Source organism: Ursus americanus, chromosome 2 (genome assembly GCF_024610735.1).
Source record: "Ursus americanus isolate L20-20 chromosome 2, mUrsAme1.1.p, whole genome shotgun sequence".
In the NCBI taxonomy this organism is placed as follows: domain Eukaryota; kingdom Metazoa; phylum Chordata; class Mammalia; order Carnivora; family Ursidae; genus Ursus; species Ursus americanus.
In genome coordinates, this window is record NC_142128.1 from 82,658,227 (window position 1) to 82,671,026 (window position 12,800).

The 12,800-nt window shown below is 50.3% G+C and overlaps 2 pseudogenes; both read right to left on the bottom strand.

The window, feature by feature from the left end:
• Positions 1 to 4,387: 4,387 nt before the first annotated feature.
• On the bottom strand, positions 4,388 to 9,007 carry LOC123801370 (sorting nexin-8 pseudogene; annotated as a pseudogene).
• Positions 9,008 to 9,063: 56 nt separating this feature from the next.
• On the bottom strand, positions 9,064 to 10,566 carry LOC123801427 (DNA polymerase delta subunit 2 pseudogene; annotated as a pseudogene).
• Between the last annotated feature and the right edge of the window lie 2,234 nt (positions 10,567 to 12,800).

The window sequence follows — 12,800 nt, forward strand, 5'->3', positions numbered from 1 at the left end:
CCATTTTGCAACACAGAGCAAACTGGGTAAGTAGGACACAGGATCTCTCTGTATTATTTCTTATAATTGCACATGAACCTACAATCATCTCAGAATAAAAATCTAATTAAAAAAAGTTTTATTTGCAAGATGGGAACATGGGAAGGGAGTGAAAAATGCAGATAAGCCTCCCAGGAAAGAACTCATCTAAATAAAGAAGGAAACTGGCACTATGATCCTGACCTTCCAGAATGTAAGATCCAAGAGGGCAGGAATCGTGTCCACCTTATTTGTCACTGGATCTCTGGGACTAGCTAGGACACAGTCCGACACATCAGAGGGTTAAGACAAGGGTTCCCCTCTATCCAAATAAGAGCACTTAGATATTGACAAACAATGAGCTATCAAATCGGCTTGATCCCCCCCACCCCCTGTTTTGAACAACAAAGAGTTTATCCAAAAATTCACTGTACTCTGTGTGGTCCCTGAGTTCTGAGCCATTGAAAGACAGGCTAGTGATAAACCCAGCAGTGCAGCTACCAAATGGAGCAGAAGAGAGCTTCTTGGCTGTTCAATGCACCTCTCCCAAGGCCACCCTGACACATGAAATTGACAGAGCAATTAAGTTAATTTCTGCATCTTGCTGCAGGCATAGTAACACCTCTTTAGGAGCCTCTGACCAAGTGTAATTCCTCAAAGAGGGAGCTAGTGTCCCCTACTTCCCATCAAATACCCTTGACAGCCTGTGGACTTGAAATGAGTACCAACAGAAACTGCAGGCCTGGGAGTTGCAGGAAGAGTACAGATCCAGAGAAGCAATGGTCGTGTTGGTGAGTCCCGGGCCATGGCCCAGGGTGGTGTGGCCTCTGTAGGGCCCAGCAGAACTGGGACAATCACCGGGAGCAAAACTTCCATGAGTGGCCTTGTTCCTGAGCTCATGTGTGAAGCCCCTTAGGGATTCCCAGAACTGATCAAGGAGGAATTTTTTGGAGACTGCACTCCTGCATACACAGGTAGGGACCAGAATGAAGTAACTTGGACGACAGATTTTTTAAAATACTGGTGTAACCGTATACCATATTGGTCCTGATTTTCGCTAGAAAGCTGGATTTGAGATCAGAAGACCTCAACCCCCAAGCTTCAGGTTTATTCTCTAAAACTGGCGTAATAATGTCTGCTCTGCCTCCTTTACAAGGCTGCTACTGAGAATTATATGAAATGGCGTACTATATATCAGAAAGCTTTTAAAATTATCAAGTACTATATGTATGCAATTTGTGGTGTTATTTTAAGAGTGCTTCATTACTTCCATGGTAACTTCCTTCCTTTTATTTCATCTTCTAGAAGCTGCACAATTCCCAAGTCCCGTTTTTGTGCTCCCTATAAAATACCATGGTATTTCAGGTCATGTGTGATCTGGGCTATTTGAGGAGCACATCTGTGGTGGTCTTTGTCTCCCAGCGGAGGAGCCTGATGAGGGGCTCGATCCCAGAAGACCGGGATCACGCCCTGAGCCCAAGGCAGATGCTTAACGACTGCGCCACCCAGGTGCCCCTCCAGAGCCCATGCTCTTAACCAGCGTATTGGACTACTCGTCATCCTGTTTTGCACACCTAACCCACTGCCTGGCCACACCAACTCAGTGCATGTTCCAAGAGTTAGTTCATTGTGGTTTTTTTTTTTTTTTAAGATTTTATTTATTTATTTGACAGAGAGAGTGAGAGAGCACAAGCAGGGGGAGCAGTAGAAGGAGAAGGAGAAGTAGGCTCCCCGCTGAGCAAGGAGAGCCCCCCACCCCTGCACGGGGCTCGATCCCAGGACCCTGGGATCATGACCAGAGCCAAAGGCAGACGCTTAACCATCTGAGCCACCCAGGCGTCCCTCATCGTGGGTTTAAACAGAAAATTAAATCCAGAATACTGTGGCCTAAGCATCTTCACCTTCTGGGTAGGACCCAGGTCAGAAGGGCAGGAGGCCTCCAATGAGGGACGCAGAGGAAGTGTGTCCACTTGTGTGGGGGCGAGGCGGAGCTGTGTGGGCAAGTCTGGCAGGGAGCTGGGGCCACCATACTGGGGAAAGGCTGTTTGGTGGATTGGGTGTATGTCACCCCTTCCTGCTTCTGGAAGAGGATCACGGGATGTGAATATGGACAGGGCTCACGAAGAACGACGAACTGATTCACCCAAGAGATGTTTTCTTTTTCTCCCCCCCCCCCTTTTCTTTAACAGAGAATGAAAACATGATCTTAGAGAAAACACCCGCCCCCCGGGGATTCCAGCTCTCTGGTGCCTGTGATAGTGGCATCCTGAGTGTCCTGTCGCTGCTGATAACCGCAGCCACTCATCCTCCGCAGACGCGGTCGGCAGGCCCCACGGCCAGGCGCGGTGACGGTGCAGGCTTCCCAACAGCCGCCCGGAGAAGTGCGTCCCCGCGCCCCCTACACACCAAGCCCGGCCCGCGGGGTGCCCGAGAACCCCGTCTTCTGGCACAGACGCGAACGCCTGAGAGAGGGGCCCAGGATCTCGATCGACGCGGCAGCAGCCACCACACCGGGTGAACACACACACAGCACCCACACACACACAGAGACACACCACATCCACGCGCAGGGAGACACAAACGTACACACACACAGAAACCTACACACCGTGAATACGTATGTAAACACAACCGGACACCACACACACCCTCACAGATACACAAACATTAACACCACACATACACGTGCAAACATATAAATGTACACCACAAACGTACAGACACACACACACACACCACACAAACATACACACAACACTTATACCATACACACAGAAACACAAATACACATACCACCGATGTATACACACAAATGTGCCCATCACACCACACACGTAAACACTCACCACAACATACGCACCGTGGGCATCACAAGCATAACAGAGCACACACACCGCACACACGCGCATGTGTGTGAACACACTCTGCTTCTTGAGAAGCGCCTTGCTGTGGTATGGCTGTGTCATAAAAGCTTTAAAGTAAGTATTACGTGGGCTATGCGTGTAGGATGGGTGTATACAAAACAGTATTGGGAATGGAAAAAGCAGCAAAAATGGTGTATACAAAAGGATAAAATCTGTTGAAAACACATGCACGATATTTATAGAGTCAGGAAGATAACGTAAGCAACACGAAAACGGATGATTAATCACCTTTGGGTCATTTTCTGTGAATGTATTTGGTGGAACAGTCCATTTTTCCAGTGACTGCTCTTTAGCCCTGACATGCTCACCGTGTGGCCCCTGACTTATGGCCACAAGGCGGCATCTGCTCGGCCTCTGGCTCACCCCCTTCCCTTCTGAATGCACCCCCTGGGGCCGCAAGGCTACAGAGCCCCTGCACTGCGGGGTCGGACTGATGGCAGGGCTTGCCACCCGCTCCCTCTTGTCTTCCAACCTCACCCCCTGCCCAAATCAGGAAAACCCTGGGGTTCTTGCCTGGAGGATTAAAGGGAAGTGCAGGGATTTGGTGCTGACCTCAGTGAGACGCCAGCTTCCAGGAGCCCTGATTTCTTCCAGAGCTGATGGTTTACCTCTGTGTGTCTAGGGGGCGCTCAGGCCCTGAAATTGAAAATGTCAGAGGATCCCCCTGGATATTTGCAAAACCCAGGAGGGAAGGGCAGGAAATTGAAGTTAAGGGACAGGCAGGTGAAAATGATGGTTGGGTGTAGTTGAGAAGGAGAGGATGGGCCAGTTGTGAATATACCTCCAACACCCACTGTCGCACTGAAGTTCAAATCTAAAATAATTTGTACTATCAGGTAGAATCCCTTCATTTCCCGGATGCAGAATCCAAGGCCAGAAGAATGAAGTCAGAACTAATTAGAAGCAAGTCTGTCACAGCCCATGGAGAACTCTCGGGTGGAACAGCGGCCACCATTTTCCACCTTCCGTTCCACGGTATTGTTTCACTGATTGTATATGGACTGAGATATTATCGATTATACATACTTTATTTAAGACTTGCCATTTTATGGGTGTCTGGGTGGCTCAGTCAGTTAAGCATCTGTCTTCGACTCAAGTCATGATCTCAGGATCGTGGGATCGAGTCCCACATTGGGCTCCTTGCTCAGCAAAGACCCTGCTTCTTTCTCCCTCTCCTTCCCACTCATGCTGTCTGTCGCTATCTCTGTCTCTTTCAAATAAATAAATAAAATCTTAAAAGAAAAAAAAAGACTCTCCATTTTACTAGATGAATATAGAAGAATATAAAAAGCAGAAATCAGTTGTTTAATACAAGCATGTCCTGTTTTAATAGAGTTGGAAGTCCAAACAGCCAAATTCAAAAATAAAGTATGATTGCTGCATTGCAAAATGTACCATTCAGTAGTCTTCCCCTCCCCGCCCCCGCCCCAGGAGGAAGTTCCCACTACATATTTCAACACTGAAGTTTTCAGGGAAGAAAAGGGTGTAAGTCAAGAAAAATGATGAATTATGTATAGTTTTGGCATCCTGATAATTCACTAGTGTGTGTTTTTACTGGGTTTATAAAACAGTAAGAAACAGGGAAGGTACACGGATTAGCAATGGGAGCCAGAGCTTTAGTCCTGCATTTGCCACTAATCCCAAGGCCTTACTGAGTCTCTTAACCTTTGTGAGCTCCAAGTCCCCTCTACAAAGTTAAAGGCTGGGACCAGATGACCTCCACTGGTTCCTCCAAGGTCACAGAGCAGAGCGGAATCGTGCTCAGACACAAGAGTCAGACCAACAAGAGCCCGTTCGTCTCCAGCTGTAACTCTCTGAGCTAGCCACCCACTGAGCTTCTCTGGGCTGCGTCTCCTCCGTGGAGCATAAAACGTGCACTATCTTGAATGTTAAATGAGCTAATGCTCGCCAAGTGCGCAGACATTGCCTGCCGCATCAGAGGTGCTCGGTGATTTCCGTTGTATCCCATTGGGTCATTGGATAACCATATAATTTTATAAAGAATTTATGGCCCCCATCTGGCTTAGGATAATGTCTTGGGGACGCCGTAGTGAAGGATTTGGCCGTGGGCTTCCATACAAGGCCTTTCACTATCAATGTAGGAGGGACAGAAGCCAGGATGGGTGGAAGGGTCCCTGTCCCAACTCCCCCACCACGGTTGGCACCTTTTGGGAGCAGATTTTTGGCCCCACTGTGGTTTGGCTCCATTTTGTTTTGCCTTCTCTTGACTTTTGCTCATTTGCTCTTTATGGATGGCTTCAGTTTTTTTGAGATTCATTTTTCACCTGCCTCTCCCTTCACTCGTGCTATTATTTCCTGCTTAGATCATTTCCCCAACCTCCCCTCCCCTTCATCTGGCTAATCCTTCAGGGCTCAGCTTTCCTCATGGAAATTTTCCTGACCCATCACCACCCATGCTATTTGCTTTCATAGCACCCTGTTCTCCTTCCTAACGCTCACCACAATTACAGTTACATAATTTATTTTTGTCCTATTAGTCTGTCTCCCTTACAGACAAAAAAGCAACAACCTTTTCTATTTTGTTCCCAGATATCTCCCCAATGCTATAGTGCTTAGCACATAGTAGGGGTCCCATGAATACTTGCTGAATAAGTGGATGGAAAAATGTATAAACTAAGCAGCCCATTAGCAGAAATTCTGTCCCTTTTCTCATTCCATGTTTAGATTTATCTTCACTTTTTCCCTTTGCAGGATTTCTCTACAGCTTCTCCCACTCTCGGCAAAGGAATTGATTTACTAATACTACAAAAAATCCAACCAGGAAGTCTCTGGTAGATTCTAGGGAAATTTAATCTCGCTCAAACTGTGGCTTAAACACATGTCCACCATACCCTCCGTGTCCTCCAGCAGGGCATTGAAGTCTGCTTTGGGATACCCAGGCAATGAGCAACGGAAGCAGAATGGCTAAGGGATCTTACTGATGACAGAGCCCATTTCAGATTCCACTTCGACTTCCGATTTTTCCAGCCCAACCATTCACTACTAAAGATTCTCGGTTCACTATCTTGGGCCCCCCTTTTGCCTCTGGGATTTCCTAAACCCTCAATGGCCCCCCAGGTAATCACATGAGCAGGTGAGCAGGTAGGAGCTTCTTAAAAGGAAGGTGTGTGTTTAAATCGAATGGCTGTTTTCTCCTGGAAAGTGACCTCAAGGTCTCTCAAGGAGAAAGCAGACAGTTGGGGCAGAAGAGTGGGTTTCTCCTGAGTTGTGGCTCACACCACTATCCTTATTTTTCTCTTTATGTTTTTCCTCTTTAATGGGATAGCAACACGTAGGCTTCGCTGCTAAGTGGTAAGTAGTTTTCGTCTCCCGGTCCATTCTGACTAAGGATTGGGTCGAACAACCCCAGGCAGCTATAGAGGAAATATTTCCACAATAGTTTTCTGGAGCTCTGCTTTGTTTGGGTCAGCCTTCAGGCTTCCTGACAATATAGCTTTGTCCTCATTTCCTCCTGCTACCTGATCCAGCACTGCGTGATTGGACTGGGCAGTAGTTGAGTCCCCGTTCTCCAACTCCCAGAGGTAAATTGTCATTATGAGGAAACAATAGCCCAAGCTTAGGTGTGGAGGGTATTTATTCAAGGATGCTGTGTTTAATTTCCCTGCTTCCATGAATAGTCTTCAAGATGAATAGCTTCAAGATTCCTGCGATTTCTGTTCCTTTTTTTGTTTCTTTTTTTTTTCTTTAAATAGCATATCAGGGTCCCCCATTTCAGCCTCAAGAGTCCCCATGTCAGGGATTCAGACCTGTCTGGGTGTGTGTGACAAAAACATGGGCAAGGGTCACTTTGGAAGGGGTTTAGGTGGCGGGAGCGGGAGGGGGCATCTCGGACGCCAGCAGCTCCCGCGCTTGGCCCCAGGGAAAGAGAAGCCGCGAGCTCAAGCTGCCGCAGCAGTTTTCAAAGCTGGAAGAGCTATAGAAAGCATGATTCTGATGGCAGAGAAACGAATGGTAACTGAAAGTAGGAAGGGGGACGATGTGTCTGCTTCTGTGCTCACACTGGGGCCTTGCCGGCTGAAGTACTGAAGTCTTTGGAAACGGCAGCAGTTCATTGGTCTATGCCGCTCTGGGGACAAAGTGCAGTGGGACACAGACGTTAGCACTGTCGGGAGGGGGCCGGCCGCTGTGGGGCTGAGGGGTCCTCAAGTGGCTTCTCGGGCAGTGAACGTCCGGAAGAGCACGTGGCAGAAGAGGAAGCACACGGCAGACGTGAGCATGTGCAAGAGATCCCTGCGGACTTCCAGAAATAAATGCGGGAGAAGAGGGCGGGGGGAGGAGCCGGTGAAACAGCCCCATCTCTTGTTGATGTCACCCTGTGGGCCCGCAGTCACCTCAGCCCAGGGAAAGCACACGTTCTGATGGAATGACACAAGCAGGGCTGGGAAGGAGCTAAGAGATGACCTAGTCCAAGTCCCTCATGACACAGGGGATGAAACGGGCCCGAGATGTTAGGCTATTTGCCCTGGTTTCACAGCCAGTGAACAACACAGTTGGGGTCAGACCTACTTTTCCCAAGTCCCCAGCCCATGGCACATGATGGGCTCCTGACATTCTTCAGACACATGGAGGGCATTAAGGGCTTCTGCCATCCCGGGGAAGGAAGTGTCTTCTTGGTGCCTATTACTTCGAGGAAGGTCTCGGATGTGTTGAGTCAAATGGAACTTACGGTGGGGGGTTCTGCATAGGAGGACACCTGGGGAAGTCGCTTGTTTTTTGCTTTTTTTGGAAAGAAGTTTTAGTGAGGCCGCCTGGAGCTCCTGCCCCCCTGGCACCAGTGAGGAGATATGCCAGCCTGCCGGGACCTCCGTGGGGTCAGGGAGGGACTGGGTCCCATGAAGAGCAGTTGAGCTTGGGCTTCAGGTCATTCCCTACCTTGCTCATCTCCTTGTGCCCTTGGGTCGGAGAGGTGACAAAGGCAGGAGAAGGTGGGAGGTGAGGGGAAGGGAGGCGTGGGCCAGCTCCATCTCTTGGTGCAGGCCACGCAGGGAGAAGCCGCTGGAAGCCGCGTCGTCTGGCCGGCCTCTCCTGCTCCTCACGTGGGACTCCAGCTGCTGCACAGTCAGGCTCAGGCTCATCACCAGCCTCTTCAGCAGGCTGTCCCTGGGTTGGGGGCACTGCTGCTTGTCCAGCACAGCCTTCCCGGCCGCTCGCACAGGTCTTTAGGACTGGAGCAAATCCAAGAAGAGCTTCAATTTCTCCACCACCTCATTCTCTTCCTGTTCGCCCTGCTTGGCAGCAAGCAGTGCAAGTTCAATGACAGGCCTTTCGGTGGTGCCTGTTGAAGAGACCCCAGGCGCTGCTGTTCAGAGTGGCTCCCAGGAGGGGAGCGGGTGGTCGTGTCTGACCCCAAAGCGCTCAGCTTCTTCCGGCACATGAGGTCAGCAGCATTGTCGATGGCACTGGCAGCAATCTGCTCGGCCAGATCGCGAAGCTTGTGGAAGCTGTTGGAGATGTTCCGAATGAGCTCCCGGCTCACGGCAAACAGAGTCTGGATGTCAGCGGGGAGGAAGTCCTTGGCTGGAGGAGACGGCGGCTTACTGTTCATGAGTCATCTCCAGCGCACGGAGCCGAGTCTTTTAACTCCTTCCGCACAGCAGGGCCACTGAAGGACAGGAACAGCCCGAGGGCCACATCCTCGGAGAACAGGGGTGCCAGGCCACCAGCGTAATGAAGCGTCTCGGGGCCGGGCGCTGGCTCGCTGAACTCCGGGTGGGCTCCCCGCAGTCTCTTGGGCGGAAGGGCCGGCACCCCGCGGTAGGGGATCTTCGGCAGCAGCGTCTCGTGGAAAACGGCGAAGTCCTTGCACGGTCTGTACACGGAGGACTTGAAGCGCAGCCTGGAAACCTCATATTCCACATGCTTCCGGAAGAGGCCCTTCTTCTCGGCAATGAGCTCCGCCTGCACCGTGTCCCCGTCCAGCAGCTGCTGTGGGGCAGTGCCAGCAGCAGCGGGCTCCCCTGGGGCATCTGCATTCGCCGGGGGTGTGGGTCCCTCCGCTCTCTGACCTGGGCTGTTGGCAGTCCGCCTCCTCCTCGGCCTCCGCCTCAGCTGCCCCCTGGACTGGCGCCGTGCCTGCCACCCCCCCCCCACCTCGGTTTTTTCCACAGTCAGGCTTTTATTGTAAAGCAAATGCTGCTGCAGGACGACGTTGCAGGGAACAGAGGGCCCAGGTCTCTGTGAGTCAGGGGCCCAGAGCCAGGTCCCCCAGCCCTTCTCTGCGGTGAAGCCTGAGAAGCTGATGGGCTGGCAGGCCAGGCTCCGAGATTTACGAGGCAGTGCTGCCCAGTGCTGAAGTCTGGGACAGCCACCACAGTACCCTCTGGTCCTCTGGGCCTCGGAAGATTTTAGAGCCAAAGCTGGGGTGTTCCCGCGAAAGTAGCCGTGAGGACACTCTGGAAAGATGAATGGGTCTGTCTTGTAGAAGGGGTAGCAACCTAGTGTCAGGGGCTGTGGGGCTGATGTGACCACTAGGCAGGGTCCGCTCCAAGATCTTCAAGTGATGCTCCGTGCTACTGGACCGGAAAATGTCACTCACATTCTATCCTGATGTCCGTAGGAATCTGACTCCATCCGTGGTGGCATGGTAGGGATTGGGGACTAACTGCGGTTTGGAGTAGGCAGTGGCCAGTGGGAATATGCAGGGGTGCAGGGGTTGCTGGGGGAGCGTGGAGTTGGTTGGGTCAAATTTGTCTGGCATCACATCCGCAGGTACCAAGGAGCTCAGCTGCAGGAGGATCTCACCCAGCGTTTCGACGGCCTCCACGCTGGCTGCCTGGGTTTCTTGGTTAAGTATGTGGCCTTATTGACAAAATCTCTGCTCTGGGTGTTGTGGCTCGGACATTCCCTTCAAGGACAATCCAGGACATGTGAGCAGCTCTGCACTCTTCCCCTCGTCCCCCAGCTGCCCTGTCACCACCTCCACCAGCCACTGGGTGCCCAGCAGGCTATCGCTCCCACCTCCACCCAGGCCCAAACCGGACACCAGCAGCACAAACCTGTCTGTGTCAGGGTGGGGGTGCAGGCTTCTGAGGACCAAGCACAGCAAAGCAGAGGTCCTCCACCAGAAACGTCCCACTGTCTCCCACAGAGCCGAGCACAGCCAGAACTGTCCCTGTGACCAGCTTTGACACGTCAATGGTGCCTTTCAGTTTGACGCACTGCAATTCATCTTCCAAGACCAGTTCACCCTCTGGGGGGATATATTCGCTCCGAGGAGGCTGGGGGAGCAGGTTGTGCTCTTCGCTGATACCTGGAACGGCATGGCCATGAAGAAGGTCCCCACCACACAGCACCTCTCCCCAGGCTGCAGTTACCACGGCTTCTTTATTTGGACTCCGCCAGCGCAGTGTTGTTGGGCCCAGCTTACCAGGAAGGGCCTCATTTGGAGGAGACGGGTGGCAGAAATGGGGGCATGCTGCCAACTAAAGCCACGCTCCCCCAGCAGGAAGGGCTGGAGGATTTGGCGTAAGTTGACACAGGCACACGGGCAAAGGTGGCATTGTTGGCTGATGGTGGGGAGAGGAGAGCATGGGCCCTGTGGACAGCCTGCTCCGAAAACAGGACCATGCTTGACGTGTCCAGACCACGGTGCCCAGGCCGAGGAGGAGGCAGTCACAGTGCAGCGTTTACTGCAAAAAGGCGATGCCTCAGCCGAGGAAAGGAGAAAGGGTAGACTCATAGAAACAGAACATTAGCTGGATCTCACGGTGTTCAGTCTATTTACCTAACTATACCTGTGCCTTTGTGGTCAGATGCTTTTCCTATTCAACACTAGTTGGCCCACAGAGTCTAGATCCAGCCGCCAGGGAAACAGGACACAATTTTTTTTTTTTTTTGCATCAGTGAATTGTTGGGGTTTTTTGTTGTTGTTTTTTTAACCAAAATTCTCTCTGCTGCTGTTTCAGCTCATTTACCCTAAATTTGTCCTAAGCAAAATTTTTTATATTTTGTTTTATACTTCTTCATGAAATCTGGTCACCCCTTAGTCTATCCAAAGTGGAACAGCCCAACTCATTTATCCACTGGCTTTTAGGAAGCTAGGACCAAGGTAGTCTTTTGTTATGGAATGTTCCAGAAGCTCACAAGAGAACCCAACTTTCCATACGTCCTAGCATTCATTGTCAGTTACTCACCTTTATTATAGTATTACTAAAGCCTGCTAAATTTAGTTCTCTAGAGCACTCAGGAGGTATTTTCTGACTTAGCAAAGGTGCATATTACTTTGCTGGGTAATTTAAAACTTAATTTTAAAAATGTACACACACTCTTTTAACTTAAAAACACACATACATTAAAAAATATACACACAGGGGTGCCCAGTGTCTGCCTTCAGCTCAGGTCATGATCCCGGGGTCCTGGGATCAAGCCTTTCATCAGGCTCCTTGCTCAGTGGGGAGTCTGCTTCTTCCTCTCCTTCTGCCCCTTCCCTCTGCTTGTGCACGCTCTCTTCTCTCTCTCTCTTTCTCAAATAAATAAACTCTTAAAAAAAATACACACAATAAAAGTATAGTTCTCTCCTGTGGAAGCTTACTGTGTGGATTTAGAAATTTTGATGTAGAATAAACAAATGGCCACCTGAGCCCATTTCAGGATCATGCAGATACCCCCATCTCTCTGTATTTACAAGACCCCTAGATATTTTTTACATTCTTTCTCTTTCCTTCAACTTCCCTGACCCCACCCATGCACCCTTTCCCCTCACCTCCCTTCTCAGTTTGCCTTCACAAGTGCCCATAAGAAAAGGAGAGTTTGTCTTTGACTTATTTCTGGTGCCTCTCTCCATCGTGGTCTCATAGGAAGGCCTGTATCCGCAGAGCCAGAGCAGTCTGCCCCAAGAGGCCTTACTGACCCTGTGGGAGAGACTCTTTGGAGCCATCGTTTCACTCTGCAGTAAGCCAGGGGGTTACAAAGAGAATAAGCCTTTACTGGGTTTCTGGTTGATCTCCCTCCCCCACCCAGTGCAGCCCAGGACACTCTGGGATCTGCTCACACACAAAACATTCTCTTGGGCCTGTCTGTTTACATTCCTGGACTCTTGCCTAATCTTCCTATAAAAAGAGTCAGTATGAAGAATGTCTACTTCTTCACCCCAAAACTCTCATGAGAAAGTTCGCTCTAAGAGAAGTCCCAGACACTGACTACTAGAATGCACAGGGCTAGATGAAGTCAGTGAGAAGAAACTCAACAGAGTTTGGGAAGTTTGCAGAGATTAAAAAACAAAAACACTTTGATAAAGCCTGTCATAAAAGGACTGAGTTTCAAGTACCGTGATGAAGGTAGATGGGGTGTTATTCCCCACTGCAAGTTGTGAGCACCCATCCAACATGTTACATGTCCGTAACAGAGAGGGGCCATCAGCATCAGGCCTGGCGCAGTGATGTCTCTGACCAAGTTCCACAAGGCTGCCATGTCTCAGTGGACATGACTTCATGGCCCTTTGCTGCTCTGTGTTAACCCAATGAGCCAGCTCCTGGCTTGGGAGAGGGATCGATGGTTTTTGACCTCTGACCTCTCACCCCAACCCAGAAGAACTGAGGGTGTGTCCTATACACAGTTGTTTTGATCCAAGATGTATCAACTAGGAATGGACAGATGGCTCTTGGGAGGAAAAAGTCCCCAGCTGTTAGAGGAAGAAGTTTTCAGGTGCCAGAATAAGAGACCCAAAAGATGGGGAGGAAGCACTATGACAGGATAATGATACTTTCCTTCTCCCATCTGGGAAAAAAAAAAAAAAGTGAACAACTTTGGAAGGTTTATACCTCTCTCACAGTTGTTTCGTTTCTTGTTGAATTTTTTCAGTGTACTCTCACTGCTCTTCCTCCATGAAGTCTTTTCTAT